This window comes from Saimiri boliviensis, chromosome 19 (genome assembly GCF_048565385.1).
Source record: "Saimiri boliviensis isolate mSaiBol1 chromosome 19, mSaiBol1.pri, whole genome shotgun sequence".
NCBI lineage: Eukaryota > Metazoa > Chordata > Mammalia > Primates > Cebidae > Saimiri > Saimiri boliviensis.
Genome location: NC_133467.1, coordinates 3,150,655 through 3,173,712, shown reverse-complemented (window position 1 = coordinate 3,173,712; position 23,058 = coordinate 3,150,655). Strand labels below are relative to the sequence as shown.

Sequence of the window (23,058 nt, the reverse complement as noted above, 5' to 3'; positions counted from 1 at the left end):
GCCAAACAAATCTTTATTCTCCTATTTTTTAAATGCTAAAGAACCTCGCTCAGCAGATCTTGTTGTCGATTCTAGCGTGGAGGAATTAGGGTCATGTTCCGGCCTGCGGAGTACAGAGGAATTACAGGATACTTGCTGGGAGTTTCACCTTACAATTCACTTTTCCTTGGTGTGATCTCCTCTTTCCAACGTGTTCTTTTCTTTCTCCTACGTCAGTTCACCTGCAGGCATCGACTCCTCATTCGTTTCCTCAGGGGTTGCAGTCTGTGTGCCACAGGCCGACAAAGGTCTGAGGTCAGTTCTCTCTTAATCTTAGTCTTCTCTTAGTATCCCTGCGGAGAACCCAGGCCCACAGACTCATGCAAGCGTGTTTACCTACTTTTCCTTCCCTCAAAGAGTGATAAAGAAAATGACCTTAGCTCCATAATCCTCAACCCTGATTTATAGAACAAGGCATCCCATTAGTGGTTTTCATTTCCACCCTATCAGTCAATTGTGTTTTGGCAGGATACCTCAAAGTGAAACATCATAAAGCTAGAGCTCATGTTAACGTATTGCTATATACATGGAAATATCCTTTTCATATTTCACTTTCTATTTGTGTTACATCATAAAAAATTGAATCCATTTAGCTCTAGTATGTGATAATTCATGTTTAGAAACAAGAATAGGACTCAGAAGGGTAGATTTTAAAATGTTTGAAAATGACAAAAAAAATTTAAATCAGACTTCATCTTTTAAAGAGCAAATGTCTGTACTTTGTAAAACTCACTAAATGTATTTGTTTCCTTATAAACAATAAGAGGATAAATTTTGAAGCTACATATGCAAGTTTTAAAAATGTTAATTTTAAAATGTTAAATTTTTGTTAGCTAAGGGTATATATCTTCCACAATTTTATCTTCTTCTTTTAAATAATTATTTTTAACATATAAATAACTTGTAATTTCATCATCAAAGCTTTAAGAAATCCATAAGTATTTTTAGCAACATTGTAAATCTCTCTCATTTCTGTTCTGCTTTTTTCCATTCCATTTTTTATTCTAGTTAAAAATAACTATAATACTAGCTCAGTGTGCATTCTTCCTCTTTGGGGAATATTTTAAGCGACTAACAATGAATCCAATTTGTCAATAGTTCAGAACACATGTTAGAAAGATAAATGCATTAGGCATGGAAACTTGCATGAAAATAAACATATCATCACCACTTCTTAAATTAGGATTCACAGTAACTACCATTTAGTGAGTCATTATTATGTAGCACACACAGTGCTAAAAATTCAATATGTATAAATATACAAATACAAGAATACATACATACACAATCTTGTTTATTCTTTATAGTAACAGTATGAGGTAGGTACATTTAATGTTCCCATGTTACAGATAAAGACACTAATGCGTGTTAAATGGAGATATTTGGTTAGTAAGAGGCAAAGCCAGAAATAAAATTCAGGTTTTGTCTAACTCTAAAATCTGTAGACAATAACCTGCAAAATTGCAAAACGTGTGGGCAGACTGATGCCCTTGTAAAATCAGGATCACCCAAATTCCAAATAACACCCAACACTCCCTAACCCTTACTATACAATTTCTCTAGTGAGTAAACACTGTTACTCTTTGCAGAGACAATTTCATACTCCCTCAATGTCTGGCTCATACCAGCTGCTCAATAAAGATATGTTAAATAATAATAATAATAGCAAACAGTTAGATACTGCTATATACAAAGCACTTTTCTTTTTTCCTAATCATTTTAAGTTTTAGATTCAGGAGGGACATGTACATATTGTTATACGGATACATTGTGTGATGCTGAGGTTTGGGCTTCCACTGAACCTGTCACCCAAATAGTGAATACAGTATCCAATAAGTAGTTTTTCAACCCTTGACCCTCGCCCTCTCCTCATTTAGGGTCCCCAGTGTCTGTTGTTCCCATCTTTACGTCCATGTGTACTGAATTCTTAGCTCCCACTAATAAGTGGGAACATGCAGTATTGGACTTTTCTTACCTTTATACATTTTAGCTCATTTAATTTTCATAACAAACTTATGAGGGTAGTTACTATTACTATCCTAATTTTGCAGATAAAGAAACAGAGGCACAAAGGAATTAGGTAACTTCTCCTGGGTCACTAAGAGGGAGAACTAGACTTTAAGCCCAAGCAGTCTTGTGCTCTAGTTCCAAAGTCCATAGCCCAGACAAATAAATAAATGAAGTAATCAGAATGATTTTTGCCAACATACAGCAAATTATCATTGCCTTGGATCAAACCGTTAAGGGACTCCCCATTGTATGTCGGATAAAAATGTGAGGTTCACAGCCCGGCCTGCAAGGCCCTATGGGATCGGCCACTTTAAAGTTTGCCTCACTTCTTGTACCCCTCACTCTCCTCAGCCTCTTGCAGCAGGTTTCATGCAGTACTCTCCTTCTAGTCCAGGTCCTTCACGCATGCGGTTTCTTCTCTCTAGAACCTCATCCTTATACTTTCCACTGATTCACTTGAATTCACCATTCAAGACTCCACCTGAATAGAACTTCTTGTGCGATAGTGTCTCTGATACACCAATATAACCGAGGTATCTACTCTTGTTATATAATCTATAGTACTTAGTACAGTTTCAAAGTGTGTGTACCTGTCTGTCTCTCTGTCTCTTTCTCCTTCATTACCCTGTAAATCTGATGAGGGAAGAGGTCATGACTTGTTCTAGTACACGTCCTGAACTAGGTACTTGAGAGAAGCTTGTTGAAAGTAAGAGTGAATACAAGAATGAATAAACAGCTCAATCAAAAGCATTATTCACAATGTATTGTCATAATATTGTGTGTAAATGTGTATGAATGCCAGTTGCCAAATATATCTCCCAAGCATTAATTTAATAACCAAGAAAGGGGTCCACTTTCAGCTTTCTGCACATGGCTAACCAGTTTTCCCAACACCATTTATCAAACAGGGAATCCTTTCCCCATTGCTTGCTTTTGTCAGGGGGTTTGTCAAAGATCAGATTGTTGTAGATGTGTGGCATTACTTCTGAGGCCTCTGTTCTGTTCCATTGGTATATATGTCTGTTTTGGTACCAGTACCATGCTGTTTTGATTACTGTAGACTTGTAATATAGTTTCAAGTCAGGCAGCATGATGCCTCCAGCTTTGTTCTTTTGCTTAGGGTTATCTTGGCTATGCAGGCTCTCTTTTCGTTCCATATGAAGTTTAAAGTGTTTTTTTCCAGTTCTGTGAAGAAGGTCAGTGGTAGCTTGATGGGGATAGTGTTGAATCTATAAATTACTTTGGGCAGTATGGCCATTTTCACCAGATTCCTTCTTCCTGACCATGAGCATGGAATGTTTTTCCATCTGTTTGTGCCCTCTCTTATTTCCTTGAGCAGTGCTTTCTAGCTCTCCTTGAAGAGGTCCTTCACATCCTTTGTTAGTTGTATTCCTAGGTATTTTATTCTCTTTGTAGCAATTGTGAATGGGAGTTCCCCCATGATTTGCCCCCCTGTTTATCTGTTACTGGTGTATAGGAATGCTTACACCTTACGTGAAAATTACCTCCAGATGGATTAAAGACTTACACATAAGACCTAACACCCTAAAAACCTGAGAAGAAAACCTAGGCAACACCATTCAGGACATAGGCACGGGCAAGGACTTCATGACTAAAACACCAAAAGCAATGGCAACAAAAGCCAAAATAGACAAGTGGGATCTAGTTAAATTTAAGAGCTTCTACACAGCAAAACAATCATTAGAGTGAACTGGCAACCAACAGAATGGGAAAAAATTTTTGCAATCTATCCAACTTACAAGGGCTAATATCCAGAATCTACAAAGAACTAAAACAGATTTAGAAGAAACAAAGAAACCCATTCAAAAGTGGGTGAAGGATATGAACAAACATTTTTCAAAAGAAGACATTTATGAGGCCAATAAACATATGAAAAAATGCTCATTATCACTGGTCATTAGAGAAATGCAAATCAAAACCACATTGAGATACCACCTCAGGCCAGTTAGAATGGCTATCATTAAAAAATCTGGAAACAACAGATGCTGGAGAGGATGTGGAGAAATAGGAACATTTTTACACTGTTGGTGGGAGTGTAAATTAGTTCAACCACTGTGGAAGACAGTGTGGCGATTCCTCAAGGATCTTGAATAGAAATTCCATTTGACTCAGCAATCCCATTAATGGGTATATACACAAAGGATTATAAATCATTCTATTATCTATTATATAGACACATGCACATGTATGGTCACTGCGGCACTGTTTACAATGGCAAAGACCTGGAGCCAACCCAAATGCCCATCAATGATAAACTGGATAAACAAAATGTGGCACATATACACCATGGAATACTATGCAGTCATAAAAAATGATGAGTTCAAGTCCTTTGAAGGATGAATCTGGAAACCATCATTCTCAGCAAACTGACACAAGAACAGAAAACCGAACACCACATGTTCTCACTCATAGGCGGGTGTTGAACAATGAGAACACATGGGCATAGGGAGGGGAACATCACACACTGGGGTCTTTTGGTGGGTGGCAGGCTAGGGGAGGGACAGTAGGGTGTCGGGAGGTTGGGGAGGGATAACATCGGGAGAAATGCCTGATGTAGGTGACAGCGGATGGAGGCAGCCCGCCAACATGGCATGTGTGTACCTATGCAACAATCCTACAAGATCTGCACATGTGCCCCAGAACTTAAAGTACAATAAAAATAAATAAATAAAAATAATCAAGAATATCCACCAGGTCTCTGAGGAGCCAAGATTGAATATGGTTATCAAGCCAGAGATATAAAGAAAACAAATGCAAATCGGCCTCCTCTTTCCTCTCACCGTGTTAAATGTGGTAACTATAGTTTTATCTGCTACATTTGTAATAACAGCACATCCCTTCTTCATTGAGAAAGGCCTCCCCCTTACCACAGTGTCCTGTCACAGGTGTGAGCCAGGGACCATGTCAGGGCAATCAGACTTGTCCATACTAAAGCAACAACGATTCCTTAGAACATGAGCACAAGTCTCCATCCAGGCCAATCAGAAACCTCCATGTGACTATTAGATTAATTCAAATTAGGAGCACTTCCTTCTTTGCCTTTGGAGTCACAATTCTAGGAAGATTTAAATTTAAGCTGCTTAATAGCCATCTTCCCAAGCCATATGGAGGAAGCCTGTCTGTATTACCAGAAAAAGAGGCCAATGTGCTAACATAATCAGAAATACGCAGAGATGAGAAGGGAGAGAAATCTCTCGTTCTCATTTAAGCTGTTGTACTCTGCTGTATCTGAAGTCAGCTGTATTCCAGACTTTTCCGGGTAGGTAGGCAAACAAATATTTCTTTTTGATAAAGTTGATTTGAGAAGGTCTTTCTGTCACTTGCAGCCATGTGCGCTGACTCACACGTCTTCTCAATCCAGTCACACTTCTAACACTTGGAAACACAAAGCCTTTGAGGGACCCTCTGCAAGGTTTACAGAAAACTTAAGGATTATAAGCTTGGTTCGGACTTACAGGTAAATTACACGCCGTGCATAAGAACAGAAAATCCTGTCATCATCACAAAAACCACACCAGGCCACACAAAAGCCAGGGAAAGTGGAATGTCCCTGAAGAAGGAAGCAAAAAGGAAGAACATTACCCCTTCCAGAGAGGCGTCCTTTCTTTCCACCGAAGGCTGCTGCTGCTACAGGTAGAGGCCCAGGAGAAACACTCATTAGGCTTCCTGCGTGCCCAGATGAGAGTTGCCATCAAAGCAGACCTCACTTCCTCTGCAGAAGCTACAGCGGTTGCTGATTGTTTCATCCTAAGCCTGGGTCACCAGTATTTTAAACCTCAAGAACATATAATCCTGCTGTCATCTGACTCTTTTGTAGATCTCGTAACACTTGAAATCTTGCGTCTGTTCTTGTGAGGCAATTAACTTTAGAGTTAGACACCAAGGTCTTGATCCTTGTCACTCCGCAGGGCTCCCAGAGCCTTAGGAGAAGGCGCAAAACACTGCAGAGAGAACGAAGAATTGAAAGGAGCAGCGAAATCGATGTTTTAACTCACAGCAGAAGCAACGGTCTGAAAGCTAAATATGGGCTTACCTGCAAGAGTGAATTTTTGAACACAGAATCCCTATGTGTGCTTTGCTTTTTTTTTTTTTTTTTTTTTAATTCCAAGACCTTGGTTTTCCAAAGAAAAGGAGATTCAGGTCGTATTAATTGCCAACACTCAGAGAGCATTTACCATGAGCCAGGTGCTGCTTCTTATTTGAACTAATTTAGCCTTTTTAATGACTGTCTGATTGTCTTGAATTTATGGTTGAGAACTCTCCAGGAGGGTACCCGGCGTGTTGAAATGCACACAGCTGTCTCTGCTGCTGCCTTTATCACGGCCTTCTCCAGAACCACATTCTGCCGAACAATCTTGGGTATCTCCGTCAACGACTTTACATTTTTATATAATACACATTTAAAATCTTTTTTTTAGGGATTTCCATGAAATCCTTACCCTCCATCTAGCTATTTTGTGCTACTTTCTGGGAAAGTCTTCTCAACATTATCTTTCATTTACTTTACGGATTTTTTAAAAATTTTAATGAATATTTTCTGTTTCCAGGATCTTTTGTTGTTCTGGTTGTTCTCTGAATTTCCTTTCTCACGGCATCCTTAATTCCTGTGAAAATACTAATTAGAATTTATTTGGTGTGTCTTTATTTTTTCTCTCATTTTCCAGAACTCTTTATTTTTTAAAACTTTACTCTGTGCCGATTAAACAATCATTCCCCATTCCCCTCTCCTTCAGTCCTTGGCAATCAGCTTTCTAGTTCCTTTTCTATGAGTTTCACTATTCCAAGTACTTCACATAAGTAAAATCCTACAGAATTTGTCATTTTGTGACTGGCTTATTTCATGTAGCATGACATCCTCAGGGTTTCTCCATGTTGTAACTTGTGTCAGAATCTCGCTCCTTTTTAAAAGCTGAATAATATTCTATTATGATATCTGTGTGTTTCATACACATTTAAAAAAATATTCATCCATTGATGCACACATAGATTACTTCCATCTTTTGGCTGATTTGAATAATACTGCCATGATTGTGTGCAAAAATATCTCTTCAAGACCAAGTTTTCAATTATTTTGGATATATACCCGGAAGCGGAATTGCTGAACCATAATATTAATTCTGTTTTTCATTTTTGAAGAACAACTTTACTATTTTCTGCAGTGATGTCAGCATTTTACATTCCCTACAACAGTGCACAGCACTTTTAATTTTACCACATCTCACCAATGCTTGTTAGTTTCTGTTTTTTTAGTAATAGCTGTCACAATTGGTATTAGGTACTATCTCACTGCCGTTTGTCTTTGCATTTTTCTAATGATCAGTGATGTTGAGCATCTTCAACGTGCCATTTGGAAATCTGAGCTTATTTGTCGTTTGTGTGTCTTCTCTGGTGAAATTACTACACAAGTCCTTTGTCATTTTTTATCAATAGGTTTTCTTGGTACTGGTGACTTTTAGTTATGTGAATAAGTTCTTTATATTTCTAGGATTTCAGTGCACCCATCACCCATACTACTCAGGTGATGGGTGCACTACTTGACTTTTAGTACGAGGATGTTCTTTTTTTTTTTTTTTTTTTTGAGACGGAGTTTCGCTCTCGTTACCCAGGCTGGAGTGCAATGGCGCGATCTCGGCTCACCGCAACCTCCGCCTCCCGGGTTCAGGCAATTCTGCTGCCTCAGCCTCCCGAGTAGCTGGGATTACAGGCACGTGCCACCATGCCCAGCTAATTTTTTTGTGTTTTTAGTAGAGACGGGGTTTCACCATGTTGACCAGGATGGTCTCGATCTCTCGACCTCGTGATCCACCCGCCTCGGCCTCCCAAAGTGCTGGGATTACAGGCTTGAGCCACCGCGCCCGGCCTATGCTGTTCTTTATATTTCTAGGATTTCATAATACTGCTCTACACAATATGTAGTCTTTTATTCCTCACCTCCCTCCCAACCTCCCCTGCGAGTTCCCAAAGTCCATTACATCATTCTTACGACTTTGCTTCCTCATAGCTTAGCTCCCACTTATAAGTGAGAACATATCATATTTGGTTTTCCATTCCAGAGCTATTTCATTTACAGTAATCACCTCCAGCTCCATCCAATTTGCTACATGTTGCTTCTCTTTTGTTCTTTGCACTACATGCATGTATTTCCTCGAGGACCTTTACTGATGTGTTTTCCAGTTGTGTTCATGCTATCTCAAATGTCTAGGGATCCCTAGTCTTTGTTCATAGCTAAGGTTCTGCCAACGTGAATGAAGTGTTTCAACTGGATGATTTGCTGTAGGGAGATGACTCAGTAAACAAGTTATTATACCAGGATTCTTAAATGATACCAGTTAGAGGTCATTTGTTGTGGGGGGACACTGTCCAATTAGAGAAGAAACTTCTGATCTTCTAACTGGGAATTAGAGGAAATTATGCCAGAATTATGTACATTGTAGTGATTGGCAATTCCATGCATCGACTTCCATCTCCTTGTTTTGGACTTTTCTCTGCTGCTTAACATCTAAAAATATCTTCTGACCCTCTCTGCGTTCTGCGAGAAAATCATTTTTCTTCTTACTGATATGTTTTCTGAGACTCTCTTGGCTGCGGCCTCCCTGCTACATCTGTGAAAATGCCATTCACTTTCCGTCTTCTAGAATTCTGCTGAACTCCCTTTTTCCTATGACACCCCTTTCATGCTCATCTGTGAATCTGTATAAATTTATTCTGTTGTAATCACACTATTACACCATCCAGAGGAAAGTGTTCGGTGCTGACTATAACAGGAAATCGTATCACCAGCGGTCAGGATCCCACCGCACTCATCGCTGCGGGACTTCACTCTTGTCAGGACACTCCCACTCTCCTGGATCTCTGACTATTCTTTCTCTGATTGGCTTTTTCCCATATTCATCACATGCTCAGATCTTTATCAGCTAAAAATTAAAAAGAAATCTTTAAAAAAAATAAAAACAGTGCTTAAATTGTACTCAACCCTTTCACGGTGGTCTCCTACCTCTCTAGAGTCAAGAATCTTAATGAATTGTCTGCCTTAATTTCTCCACCTCCTTATTTTTCAGTGATTGTTTAGAACTCTCCTGATCATGGGATGCCCTTGTCACTAAAGTGAGTGCCTCCTTTTCCATATCTGCTTGATCTCTCTGCAGCATTTGACATCAGTGACCAAGCCCTTGTTCTTCCCCTGCCTCCCAGGAGTGATGACTCTCTATTAGTTTCTTCTCAGGATTTTCCATGAATTCCATTTCCTCTATCTATCCCCTAAATGTTACTAGTTTTAAGATTCTTTGCTAAGTTTTCTCTAGTCTCATTCTAAAAATTGTTTACAAATTATCTCTTCGAATCCCATACCCTGTGGTTATCCCCTCAGTCTTAATGACCTAAAAATGGTATCTTTAGTCCAAAGGTTTTTCTTTTATTCTAAATTTCTATACCCAGTTACTTTCTGGGGGTATGAACAAACATGGCCTATGAACACTCCAAAATCAGCATCTTCCCTCACCTCCCAACCATCATCCACTCATCTAAGCCAAATACTTTTCTGTCTTCCTAGAGTTCTAGCTTCCCCACACACAATCACCAACTTTTGGGGGGATCTATTTTATTCTCTGTGATATATCCCCAACTGATTCAATTTCACTACTCTAGTTATGCAACAGACATAATCTGTCTCTGCACCTCGAGTCTGATTCTCTGGAAGGCTTCCCTGAATTTGTGCAGAACTAGTATATATTCTTTTTTTTTTTTCTTCTTTTTCTTTTTCTGACAGAGTCTCACTCTGTCGTCACCCAGGCTGGAGTGCTGTGGCTGATCTCGGATCACTGCAATCTCTGCCTCTCAGGTTCAAGCTATTCTCCCGACTCAACCTCTGAAGCAGCTGGGATTACAGGCGCCTGCCACCACACCTGGCTAATCTTTGTTTTAGTAGAGATGGGGTTTTGCCATGTTGACCAGGCTGGTCTCCAGTTCCCGGCTTCCAGTGATCAGCTGATGTAGGCCTCTCAAAATGTTGAAATTATAGAGATGAGCCACCACACCTGGCTTCCTCTTGATACATTCTTATTCAGTGCTATCCTCATTCATAGCACTCCTCCCAAGTATAGATAAATTACTTATTATATAAATGATCGTCATTTGTCTCCCTCAAAAAATTTAAGCTCCCTGAGGGAAGAGGACATTCATAATATTTAATATTGTTGGATGAACAAACAGATAAATGCTTCTTAAATTTATTTTCCACACTGTCTCTAACCTAATCTTCCTAAAACAAAAACAGAGTCATGTCACTCCACTGTAAAAAATCCTTCAATGGAAAAACTAAAAAATCTAAAAGTCCACAGTGGATTCCCACTGCCTTCAGCAACTGACTTTATGTCTAAACTTTCTAGCACGAGAGACAAGGTTTTCTAAGACCTGATCTACTTTCCTGTGCAGCTTTGTTTCTGAAGCCGACTGCTCAATATCTCTGCTCTCCGTCAACCCGACTACAAATAAATTCAATACTTCAGAAATAACAAAGGAGGAAAAACACTCTTTTAAAATGTTATCATGCTCAAATTTAAAAATATATAAATAAAATGATTAAATAAAGCCCCAACCCTTTTTTCAAATAAGCACCCTAAATTACCTAAGATGCTTGTTTTCATAAGAACCAAGGAATATTTCAGGTGATTTAGCATTAAGTATAGCATGCCCAGACAAGATCCCACAACAGGAGTTACCTGGTGCCTCTTACTCTGGATATCAGAATGGTTTAGGGATTTATGTATATCAATATGCGGAGGACTAAATGAGGGCATAAAAGAATTAGTTGAATACAACTGAACCAACTCTAAAATGAAAAATACGTAAAATGGAACGCCGATTAAATGGAAATGCTTAACTCAGTAAATGATCAGTTTCTTATTTCTAATGGACCCAAGTCTGCACAATTCAAAAATGAGAAGAGGCAGACAGTATTATATGAAATACTCTGTGTATTATATCAGTTACACCTCAAGAGAAGAATTTGACTTTGCAAATTACAGCACTAGTAAGAAAACATTTTTTCTTTCATACAGGTTTAGTCTGTCCTTGAGAGGGGGTTTGGGGGTAGATATTGGATTTAACTGTTATTTGTCAGACAAGTGAAAGAATAAAGAGAAGTGTGTGACACACTGGTGGGGAAGCCTCACCTGGGACCAATCTCAAGCACATCAGGTGTTCTGTGACATCATAAGTCACCAGGGTCTCTCTGGCTGGTATAGCTGTCCTCATTCCCAAAGTGCTTCAGTGATTTGAATCAAATCCAAAGACTATTCTGCTGTTCATTCTGAACAGATTAATTCAGATTTGGCTAAAGATACTGCTGAGAAGAGAAGGGTGAATCCTGATGGAAGGTCAACTTTCATAACTAAAAATAGAATTACCTTAAAAGTACATGGGGAGCTATGGGCAGATTTAGGAGGTAATACTCTTACAAAGAGATCCAAGTTTAAAGGAAAAAGGACTGATGAGAAATATAACTGCCTATGACAGTCCGTTTCTTGCATGTTTTTATTTTAAATTATGCAGAAAAATCACACAGAAATAGCTCTTTCAGCCTGTCCTAGTGGCTCGTGCCTGTAATCTTGGCACTTCGGCTGGCTGAGGTGGGTGGATCACTTGAGCTCAGGAGCTCGAGACCAGCCTGGGCAACATGGTGAAACCTTGTCTCTACAAAAAATACAAAAATTATCCAGGTGTGGTGCACCTACAGTTCCAGCTACTTGGGAAGCTGAGGTAGGAGGATCTCTTGAGCCTGGGAGTTTGAGACTGCTTTGAGCCAAGATACTGCCACAGCACTCCAGCCTAGGCAACAGAGACCCTGTCTCAAAAGAAAAAGAAATGTCTTTTTTTCTCACCCTAGATTATAATTTTCATCAGCCACCTCCAACCAATCAGTAAAATCTAATATATCTGTGCAGTCTTCTGTGCAATTAATATGATAAACAAAGGAGCAGAGCAGTAAAGAGGGATGAGAATTGTCCCACATTTTCCCATTTGGGGTACTCACGAGAACAGCGATGCTACCTGTCAAGGGTTTAGGGCTAGCAAGGAGGAAGAATTTTGCCCGTTGGTGGAGCTACTGATGATGAAAAGAACTTGATTTAGACAATAGCTGCTGGATGGACAACTTGAGACTGAATTAATACCCTCCTACTTCAGCTTAAAATGCCAGCATAAAAACAGGGAGAAGCAAAAATTAACACCTGAGTTCTAACAGATGTATTGAATAAACTGCAATGTAATATCCATTCCAGTTCTCACTCACCAAGGTACTGGTGATCACAGTTAAGAAGTTTGGATAAGGGCGCTGACTGTGGGCTAAGACAATCGTCTCTTTTTTTTTTTTTTTTTTTTTTTTTTTTTTGCCTCAGCTATTCTGTTTCTGATACGATAATATCTGGGCCGAGATACTTAAATCTGGTTTCACAGCTGAGTGTCATGGCTGACGCCTGTGATGCCAACATTTTGGAAGACTCAGATGGGGGCTTGCTTGAGTCCAGAGGTTTAAGACTTGCATGGGCAATGGGGACAAAACCCAAGAAATACAAAAAAATTCTATCTACAAAAAACTAGCCAGGCACGATGGCATATGCCTGTAGTCCCAGCTACTTGGGAGGCTGAGGTGGGAGAATCAGCTGAGCCCAAGAAATGGAGGCTGCAGTGAGCCATGATCACACCACTGTCCTCCAGCCAGGGCAAGAGAGCAAGACCCTGTCTCAAAAAAGAAAAACCCTGGCAGATGAATCTTTGCTTGTTAACCCTAGGAGTGGCCATGTCATGCTTTGTGCTCCTCTCACTGGAATTACCTTGTTCCTTATCTCTGTTTTCTTGAATAACTGCCTCCTCTAAGCAGTATTAGCATGCTTTGCTCTGACCCCTTGTTCTCTTGCCTGTTGTGACCATGGGAAACATGCAAATTTTCTCTGGCCAAAAGAGACTGTCCCTGTCTGGAGACCGAAATGAAACGAGACCTGGCATTTGCATAGTGTAATGGTGTGTCTTTCCAGCAGCAGGCCCTGTAGTGGATGCTGTGACGTGCTACTTAGCTTCTTGTGCAGCTCTGAGGCACTCACTCCCCCAGCTCCCAGCAGTGTTGTCTGCTTAAAGCTCACAGCTGAGTCCCTGCCTGGGAATTGCCCTCAGCAGAGGAGCTTCCTGGCCCACGGTTATGTCTCTCTCTCCACCCTGGGCCAGCCTGCGTTAAATGGCTGGTCGGTGTGGAAGAGCAAAGGCCTGGCCCCTTTGCCTCAATTTAGGAACTTTAAAGGGCTACAGCAGCTCCAGCGCGCCTGTGGATGGGCTGGGATTTCAGTCGCAGTTGCATGGCAGATCAGCTTTGCCTCTGCTTAACCCTGCCTTCCTCCCTCTCTTAGAAATCTGCATGCGGCTCATCTCAGAGTCTGTTCCACGGAACCCACTCTAATGATAAACTCCATTAAGGTTCATGAAAACGTCATTTCCAGTATCTTCTGGGTTGCATTAGATTTATTCAAGTGTGGCCACAAATTAATAATTGAGGATGGATTGTGCCATTATGAAAGCAGTAATTCATAGTTCTTTAAATTTTCTTTTAAATTATCTGTCATTTTACATTTAGCAATTTGTGTTTCTTGGTGCATAGTTCTTTTAATAACAACTGTATAGGAAAAATAGGAATTAGATGAGCACACTACCTACTGTAAGTTTTACTCTGTTCTAATTATTTTATTTATTTTAATTCTAAGGCAAAGCATTTAGGGATAATTTGAAAAAGCTTGTCCATGACTCACTTTTTTTTTTAAGTTTTTTAGCTTTAGGTTTAGTGTTAAATATGAAAACTTTATGAGAAATTTCAAGAGAACATTCAAGTAGACCTATGATTTTATCTGTCTCAAATCCCTTACATTGGGTCAACTCCCTACCCCTACAACATAAGTTCCCAATGGAATGTCTGTCATAATGCTACCCTAACCCCAGGCATCAGCAGTGACCCAGACTGGCAATAAGAGTATCCCATCTCCTTGGCACAGTAATGGACCCAGGGTATTTTTACCAACTAAGCAGGGCTACTGAGATGGTTTCCTAGAATTAACATATACTTTACCGGGGAGGAAAAGGATACAGCCATGAGCTTCCTATAGCCACCTTTTCCAGAGTGTGTTAAGAACCTACCCACAGAAGGAAGCCAACATCCAGTGAGAAGTGAAGCTGAAAGGTGAAATCATTTGCATGCCTGTTACAGTCAGGAGTTCAGCCTACTCTTTGGACTTCCCATATGAGCCAAGAGATTCTATTTTACTTGACTAATGTGAGTTAGGTCACTTAGAAAAAGACTTAACACAAAGTTTTGTATCACCACCTTTGCACTTGAATCATTCTGAGGACTCAATTCCCAGCATCTTTTCTCTAAGAATAAAGGCAGAAACCGCTATATTTCATACTCAGCTAGACTTTCTCTATTCTTTTCCCCACACCCCTTTAGCTATTTTCCTTATGTAGCCATAATCCCTGATATTTCTAGTCAAACAGTGCCTAAATGTCTTCATAAAGCACTACTAAAGCACTACTTTACAATTTCTCTAACAGTATCATTTTGTGCTTTCTAACATAGACGAGTTTCTGCTTCAAAGATTGAAGTCCCGCTGTGCTACATCTTCTCTGACTTAGTAATTCGTCTGTGTGAAGATGAGCTTTTGGACTGTGAAACTGCAGCCAACGTACATGCTTTCCCTCACAGCAATTTTCTCAAACTGCTGACAAATTGCTTAGGAGAAAATAGCCTCTCTAGTGCTAAATTTGCAAACCTAAACCTATAGAGGTAGCAAATGTCACATACTTCGTGAAAGTAGTGATGGGAAGTCAGTCATAGACAATTAATGTGGAAACTTGCCATCAAGTGTATAATAAATCAGCAACTTGAAGGCTCTGTAGGACTGCCTTTTTAACGCCCGTTTAAATGTGTTCTAAGAATCACGGTGACAAAATTAGCTCATTGACAAATGATTTTTGCAGCTCTAGAGTAAAATTATTCTGCAAATGAGAAGCCCATGACTTGGGTTATAAAGCTAGTTTAAGTTGATGTTCAACCCATCTGTTAACTGCCGACATTTTCACAGGTGTTCATGTGGCATGAATGTGGAAGCTAAAACAGAAGCCCAGCAGAACGTGCGCAGTGGATTTCTCTGGTAGTCGCCGGGGAAGCCTCATGGATTATATAAAGCATGATTTGTGCCATATTTGCATCAGCAGTTCTCAGTTACAGAGCCACACGCTGTTAGAGAATAGGGAAGCACCTAATAGATTGTCTCGCGTAGTTCCTGGAAATTGTGGCTCAGAGAAATAAAAATGACTCACCTAGGTTTTCACAGCTAGCGGATGACATAGCCCGGAGCAGATCCCAGTTTCCTTGCAAGTGGGCTGGAGCTGCCTTCCTGCTTCTCTTTTGCAAACGTTTCCTTCATCATAACTCATAGGTTTGCTCCAACCTCTAGCTGTGATTTGCTGGAAACAGCACTAGCTTTGAGGACTTAGATTTAAGACATTTTCGAGATTCCTGGTCTTGGTCAAATATTGTAATCTTTCTGCCCTCCATTTTTTCACGCAGCTTCTTTTCCTGTATCTCATGGGACAGCTATTAGAATCAAACGAAATGACACAAAGCAATTTGCAAACTTTAAATTATTTTGCAGTTGCAAGTTATAATAATCATATTGAAATAGTGATTAAAAGAAAAAAAGCAGATCATAGCAATCATTGGTAACTATTTAGTACATTTCTCAGTGCAGCACTGGGCTAAGTTCTCAGCAGGGATTTTTTTTTTTTTTTCCAGAAAAGAATTCTGGGAAGTGTTTTACACCAAAGGACAACAAAGTAACAGAGGGATTTCTGGACGGTTAAGTAAGTCTGGGTATTTTGCCTCTTACACAAGGCTATGGTGAATTTAGATGCCTTTGACTGTAAGTACCCGAAAGCCCTGACTCAAAGTGCCTGAAACCGAGGGAGGGCCACCCGGCATGGTTTGCCAGGATTCCAGCTCAGCTTCCCCGCATTTCTCTCCACTCTGTCCTTCAAGTTCTGGCTTCTTCCTCAGCTGGTAGCGTTTCTAGCCGTCACATCCAGACAGAATGAATGGAGGAGTTGAAAAGGTCTGATTTTTCAGTGTTACCTACTTAAAAGTGGAGAAATTTTTCCAGAACCTTCATCCAACTCCTCCTCATATCTCTTTGGCCTGAAAAGGATACCACAGAACTATGATAGGTGGCTCAAAATAATCAGAATACATTTGCCTGAGTTGGGGCTGGAGCCACCATTTCCTTAAACGTAGGTGGTATGGCAGAGGGATGGGCGCTTGAGCAGAATTAGTAAGAAGAGATTCACCGAGTTCTGAGGCACTGCTTTTCTCACTGCTCTATCTCTGTCACCAGTCTTCTGTCTACGGCAGCAATAAATAATAAAGGTGACGACCCTGGTGGAAACAGAGGGAAAACTATTTCTTAATACCAGTCCTGTGCCCAGCCAGCTTATCAATTCTAGAGCAACGGGGAATACCTAGAAATTAAACCCATTTGAGTTTTGTCAGCATTCTGTTCCTTTGTACTATATTATCCTGCTGCTGTGGTATTAAATAAGCATGTTGGAAAACAGAAAAGCAAGTTATAAATTATTACGACAAATTTAATGGAGAAAGCAGATTTTCAGGAATCTAGAAAGAAAAGGAGCAGCAGTTTGGAAGACTGAAGAAAACAGTTACCTGAGATGGAAAAAAAAATGGCATCAGATGGACCCTAGAGTGACATGGAAAACGCAGCTGAACACATTAGAAGGTCAAGAAAGAAAGACATTCACATTGAAAACAATTTTAAAGAAACTATAAATGTCAAAAGAAACAGATTTGAAAGCCATATGTGACCCTTAGGGTGTCAATCTATGGCTATTAGTAGAAGAATGGAGGAGAATCATTTGAAGATATCTAATTTCTAATATACAAATGTAGAGGTATCCGCAGAAATCTGAAGTTTAATCACTACTCTAAAACATTTCTGGCCGGTACGGTGGCTCGCACCTGTAATCCCAGCACTTTGGGAGGCCGAGGAAGGTGGATCACAAGGTCAGGAGTTCGAGACCAGCCTGACCAACATGGTAAAAACCTGTCTCTACTAAAAATACCAAAAAATTAAGCCGGGTTTGGTGGCACACACCTGTCAGGAGGCTGAGGCAGGAGATTTGCTTGAACCTTGGAGGTGGAGGTTGCAGTGAGCCGAGATCACACCACTGCACTCCAGCCCGGACCCCAGAGCAAGACTTTGTCTCAAACAAACAAACAAAAGCATTTATGTCCTTTATATTTAAAAATAAATATTTCATTTTCAGTATATTCAAAACTAATTCTGTTTGGCTATATTTCCTTTATATGGATTTTTTTCATATGTAATATCAAACAGAAGAAGTTTCCCAAAATTATTACGCCCAAAAGTTTTATGTTTTCAAGACTTAATTCTCAACAGCAATAAAACAGCTCATGCTCCTTAGTGGTAAAGTTTTTTTGTTTTTTGGTTTTTTTGAGACGGAGTTTTGCTCTTGTTGCCCAGGCTGGAGTACAATGGCGCGATCTCGGCTCACCACAACCTCCGTCTCCTGGGTTCAAGCAATTCTCCTGTCCCAGCCTCCCGAGTAGCTGGGACTACAGACATGTGCCACCACGCTCGGCTAATTTTTCTGTGTATTTAGTGGAGACGGGGTTTCACCATGTTGACCAGGATGGTCTCGATCTCTTGACCTCGTGATCTGCCTGCCTCGGCCTCCCAAAGTGCTGGGATTACAGGCGTGAGCCACCGTGCCCAGTCAGTGGTAAAATTTTTTAAATGCCCAGTGTATTCAATTATCTTTCTCATTTCTACTCAAGTGGTACTGCATCTAATATGATTCGATATGTTTATCTTCTTGGCTAATGTGTCAAAGCTGGTTGCTTTCCACCCCTCTTTTTAGCACTCTAAACTGTGTAAGCCATCCATATGCCCACAAAGGCATGAGTGCTTCCCTATGCCATTTTACAGTGGATTTTGTTTTACAGATACAGTGCTAATGGTCATTTTACCGTTTATCTTTGAAATCTTACTTCTTCTCAACCTATTCTCACCCCCAGCTTGAATTGTCATAAAAAACAATGGAAGTCATTTTTTCTACCATGTCAGGAGACCAGAAAGGTGATTGCGTAACTGTCAACATTATTAAGCGCTCACAAACGCTTTGAGACAGGACAAACGTACCTGAGTCTATTTTTGGCTGGTGAAATACTTACCATTTTTGGCAGTGTGAACAGTTCATGCGCCTGCAGTCTCAGCTCAATGCAAACATGGGCCGTAGCTTTGATTTGTTTCTATGGTTTCAAATCACTGCAAATTATACCCGTGATGCAGCTTACTGTAATGTAATGCCTCCTGCTAAAACTCTGGTTGCAACACCCTCCTTGTCCATCATCCTTTAAGAAATGCTATCACAAAACTAGCAATTCTGAGTTTTTCAAATCACAATTTAAAAAAAAAAATTACCCGTTTAAGTGTTTGATTTGTTTTTGATTATGGTGGAGAGAAAAAGAATGTACATTGGATTGATGGAATCTCTAAATGTTATAGAGGAGAAATGTAAGTTTTGAGTTTTAAGAATAAAGCACTGAGCCTCCTCTTATATTATCTGGGTGATTCTTTTGACTCAATATGTTATCACCACTGATATATAACGAGTTGTCAATAAGCTTACTTCAATCTTCTGGTCAGATGGTATTCTGCCATGTAAACATTTACTTTGGTCAGTTGAAAAAAATTAAATAGGATGCCACATATGTTAAATAAATTAGGCTATACCTACAAAATTTAAAGAGCCACAGCCAAGGTTACGTGTATTTGTTACAATGAGGATAGCCAGAAAAAAGGCATTTCTAAATTCTGGATCCGCCACTTCTCGCCACGGTAAATTTGTGAGACATTTGCGGAGTAGAGACTCTGCAAAAAATCTACACTTCATCTCCAGGGCTTTGACTAGAAACTCCTTAGGAGACTCTCAGGCCTATGTGGATTAAATAGTCTCCCCGCAAACTCCCATCCACCAGGGCCTCGTTCATGACCTTATCTGGAAATAAAGTCTTTGCAGATATAACTAGTTATGATGACGTCATACTGGGGTAGGAAATGAGTAGAATAGTAGGGCTAAATTCAGTCACTTAATGTTTTTCTAAGAAGAAGACAGACACAGAGACACACAAGGAAGAAGGCCGTGTGACAATGGAGGCAGATGTTGGAGTGATGAAGCCACAAGCTATTAACACCAGTCATTGCCAGCAACCTGCAGAAGAAGGGAGAGAGGCAGAAAACAGGTCCTCCCTCGGGCGCTGGAAGGAGCCCGTCTTCCCGATGTCCTGAGTTCAGACTTACGGCCTCCAGAACAGGGAAAGAATAAGTTCCCGTTGTTTTAAACCACCCAGCCTGTGGTATGTTTTTTCAATGGTTCTAGGAAACTGATACACTTGGTGAGGCCTGAGCAGTGCATATGCCATAAGGACTCCCCTGCCCGTATTTTTAAGGCCTATACTAGAAATTGGCCCCCTTCCTCTTAGCCTGTGTTCCTTTCTCCTGGCCTATAACCTACCTTTGGCCATCAAGATCTTCCACTCCAACACAGGAATGACCCATCCAGAGAAGAGTGTTTTCTTAGAGACTAGAGAACGGCCAGGCTAATAGCCAATCCCATGCCATCATTCCCATTGATTCCACCTTGTCCCTAGCAAAGAAATAGAGAATCCCTGCCAAGTCAGATGCTCTGCGTCTCCCAGGGCCTTCTGGTGATATCAGCTATTTGGGGATTCAGAGAAAGGATCAATTCAAATAACAGTCCACATAAAAGAAAGAGTTTTAGGCTGGGTGTGGTGGCTCACGCCTGTAATCCCAGCACTTTGGGAGGCCAAGGCGGTGGATCACAAGGTCAGGAGATCAAGACCATCCTGGTCAACATGGTAAAACCCCGTCTCCACTAAAAATACAAAAGTTAGCCAGGCATAGCAGCACATGCCTGTGGTCTCAGCTACTCAGGAAGCTGAGGCAGGAGAACTGCTTGAACCCGGGAGGTGGAGGCTGCAGTGAGCCGAGATGGTGCTACTGCACTTCAGCCTGGGTGACAGAGTCAGACTCCATCTCAAAAAGGAAAAAAAGAAAAAGTTTTAAATTTGTTTTCCCCTCACTCCAAAATCTCTGATTCCTAATAATTGTACGTGAGCCTCTTCTTCTCAAGCGGTGTAATAAGAAGAGTTGAGATCTGTCAAGGGATTGGAGTAAGCCCAGAGGGGGGGCTTCTCAGAATTGATGATACACATGCTTAGTTGCAATGTAATTCAAAAAATGCTAATAATTACCTTCATTGTGCCAGGTTCTGTGCTAAGTAATGAGGAGTCAACAATCAATAAGATGAACTCTGCCCTCACTCAGGGGTGAGACAAACAGACCAATAAAATCCACTACAATAATTGGTATGTTGGGGTGAGAAAAGATCACTTAAACCTAAGAGAAGACTTACCAAAAAATGTGATATTCTGGAACGGATTTCTTACCATCAGCTTTACTGATGTTTTGGACTGGATAATTCTTGGTCACTGGGGGCTGTACTGCGCACTGCAGTATATTTAGCAGCATCCCTGGCAAACGAGATTTGCGTTTTAGAATTACTTTTGCTGCAGTATTGAGGATGTCCTAAAGTAGAGCAAGACTAAATACACAAAGATCCATTTTAAATGTTTGCTCCAGACCAGGTGCAGTGGCTCACACCTGCAATCCCAGCACTTGGGGAGGTCAAGGCCAGTGGATCACCTGAGGTCGGGAGTTCAAGACCAGCCTGACCAACATGGAGAAACTCTGTCTCTACTAAAAATACAAAATTGGCCTGGCATGGTGGCACGTGCCTGTAATCCCAGCTACTCAAGAGGCTGAGCCAGGAGAATTGCTTGACCCTGGGAGGCAGAGGTTGCAGTGGGCCGAGACGGTGCCATTACACTCCAGCCTGGGCAGCAAGACTGAAATCGTGTCTCAAAAAATAGAAAAATGTTTGCTACAATAATCTTTGCAAATCCTGTGCTAACATCTGGCAGCAGGAGGAGAAGTAAATGCAATGTTAAAGAAATGTTATTCAGGAGGACAGCGCCATGAGGGAGATGGGGGAATTGAGTTTCACTCTGTTATTCTGGTTTGAGATCCTGAGCTAACAGTAGTACCACTCACAGTTAGGAGGAAAGGTGAGAAGTAAGAAGAAAGGTAAGAGACACAGGACAATATAAGTCAGAGATATTTTGAGTGTAGCTGTTAGGATTGCATCAAAGTGAATACAAGAAAATCTAATGCAGTGGTTAATTCCTATTTCCTCACTCTTATAAACCTGGGAGTGTGCAATCCAGGCTGAATTCCGTATCTAAATAATACCATCAGGTACCCTGTTCCTTTAGTAGTCCTGCTCTTCATCCCAGTAGTATATTATCTCCATGGTCTCAAAACAACTACTGTACCTCTATAGTTCCAGGAAGGAAAAAGAATAAGGAGAAGAGGATACTCCCAAATATGTTACATTTGCAAAACTTTTAGCATGGACACCCTTAACAATAAACGTGTAATGGTTAAGTTTATGTGTCAACTTGACTAGACTAAGGGGTCCCAAGATAACTGGTAAAACATTATTTCTGGGTGTGTCTGTGAGGGTGCTTCTGGAAGAAATTAGAATTTGAATTGATAGGCTGAGTAAAGAAAATCTGCTTGCATAGATGAAACATCTAATCTGTTGAGAACCTGAATGTTATAAAAAAGGTGAAGGAAAGCCTGGTTGGTCTTCTTTTGATCAGCACATCTGGATTAGCCCTAAATCACATTCTTGTGCATTCTAAACTAGGCTTCATTTCTGTTACTCAAATTCTGAATTAGTAAAATATTTTAGAAGAAATAAAAATTTTTAATTAAAAAATAGCAAAAACCAGAGAATAAGTCTAAGTAAATATGTAATTATGTCAAAGGCACAGATTAGCCTTAGACTGGTTAATTGATACCTGAACAGTTACTTGAATAATTCAGTCTTAGTGATAGAAGTTACTGAATCTTCAGAATACAATCAAATAACTCGGGAAAATAATGGTGAACACCGTTCTTACAGATTCTACTACAAATTATCTTCAATGCATTTTTAAATTACGTTATCATGGAACTGCATATCCCGAGGGACAGCAAAAACGAAGCTAAACCAAATGTTGAAGACATTATTGTAATGAGTCAGGAGAAACCTGACCCTGGCCTGTGATGTCATTTGTTCTGCTCAACTGCAGTCACTTAAATAGTAAGGCTTATTTTATATTTATTATTATTAATCAAATAAATGGGAAAAATAAAGATAAATTATTTGGCTTTAGTCAATAAAAAAGCTATCAAATTTACAAAAAGTAAAGCTCTGCTTTCTAAATATTACAAAGAAAATATAAATCTGAAATAGCACATTGTATTACACTTCTCTAAAAGCAAGTGCTGTAGTTAATTGTCCATTTCAAAATGTTTCAAGCTACCCCATGTTAGGAGAAGCAGCATTATTAAAAGAGCAAATTAAGTTATTGTTTAAAATCTCTCCTGAGTTTTGAAAACAGGATTTCAAATTATTCCTAATTACCTAGAATTAGTTGGAGTCATCCTATTTAATTCAATTTAACAAAATTTCTTGGTATATCCTACGCACAAAACACTGAAAAAAATATCTGAGAAGTCACAAAGATGAATAAGACATCAATGCTGGCTTCATCCATTTATGTTTGACTGATACATAATAATTGTACATGTTTATGGAGTACATGTAATACAATGTGTAATCACCAAAAAAAGTTATTTAGTATACCCAACACATCAAACTTTTATCATTCCTTTGCATTGAGAACATTCCAAATCTTTTCTAGATATTTTGAAATTACATAATAAATTA

At 40.0% G+C, this 23,058-nt stretch overlaps 1 protein-coding gene across 16 annotated transcripts in view; it reads right to left on the bottom strand.

Moving 5' to 3' along the window:
- Positions 1-6,144: 6,144 nt before the first annotated feature.
- UCHL5 (ubiquitin C-terminal hydrolase L5) overlaps positions 6,145-23,058 on the bottom strand; it is a 108,838-nt gene continuing 91,924 nt past the window's right edge. For 10 of the 16 annotated variants that reach the window (XM_074390096.1, XM_074390097.1, XM_074390098.1 and 7 more), the window contains one exon: positions 6,145-20,752. The gene's annotated coding sequence lies outside the window, so the exon portion shown is untranslated. The remainder of the gene's footprint in view (positions 20,753-23,058) is intronic. The other 6 variants (XM_074390089.1, XM_074390091.1, XM_074390093.1 and 3 more) reach the window with 6 other exon arrangements.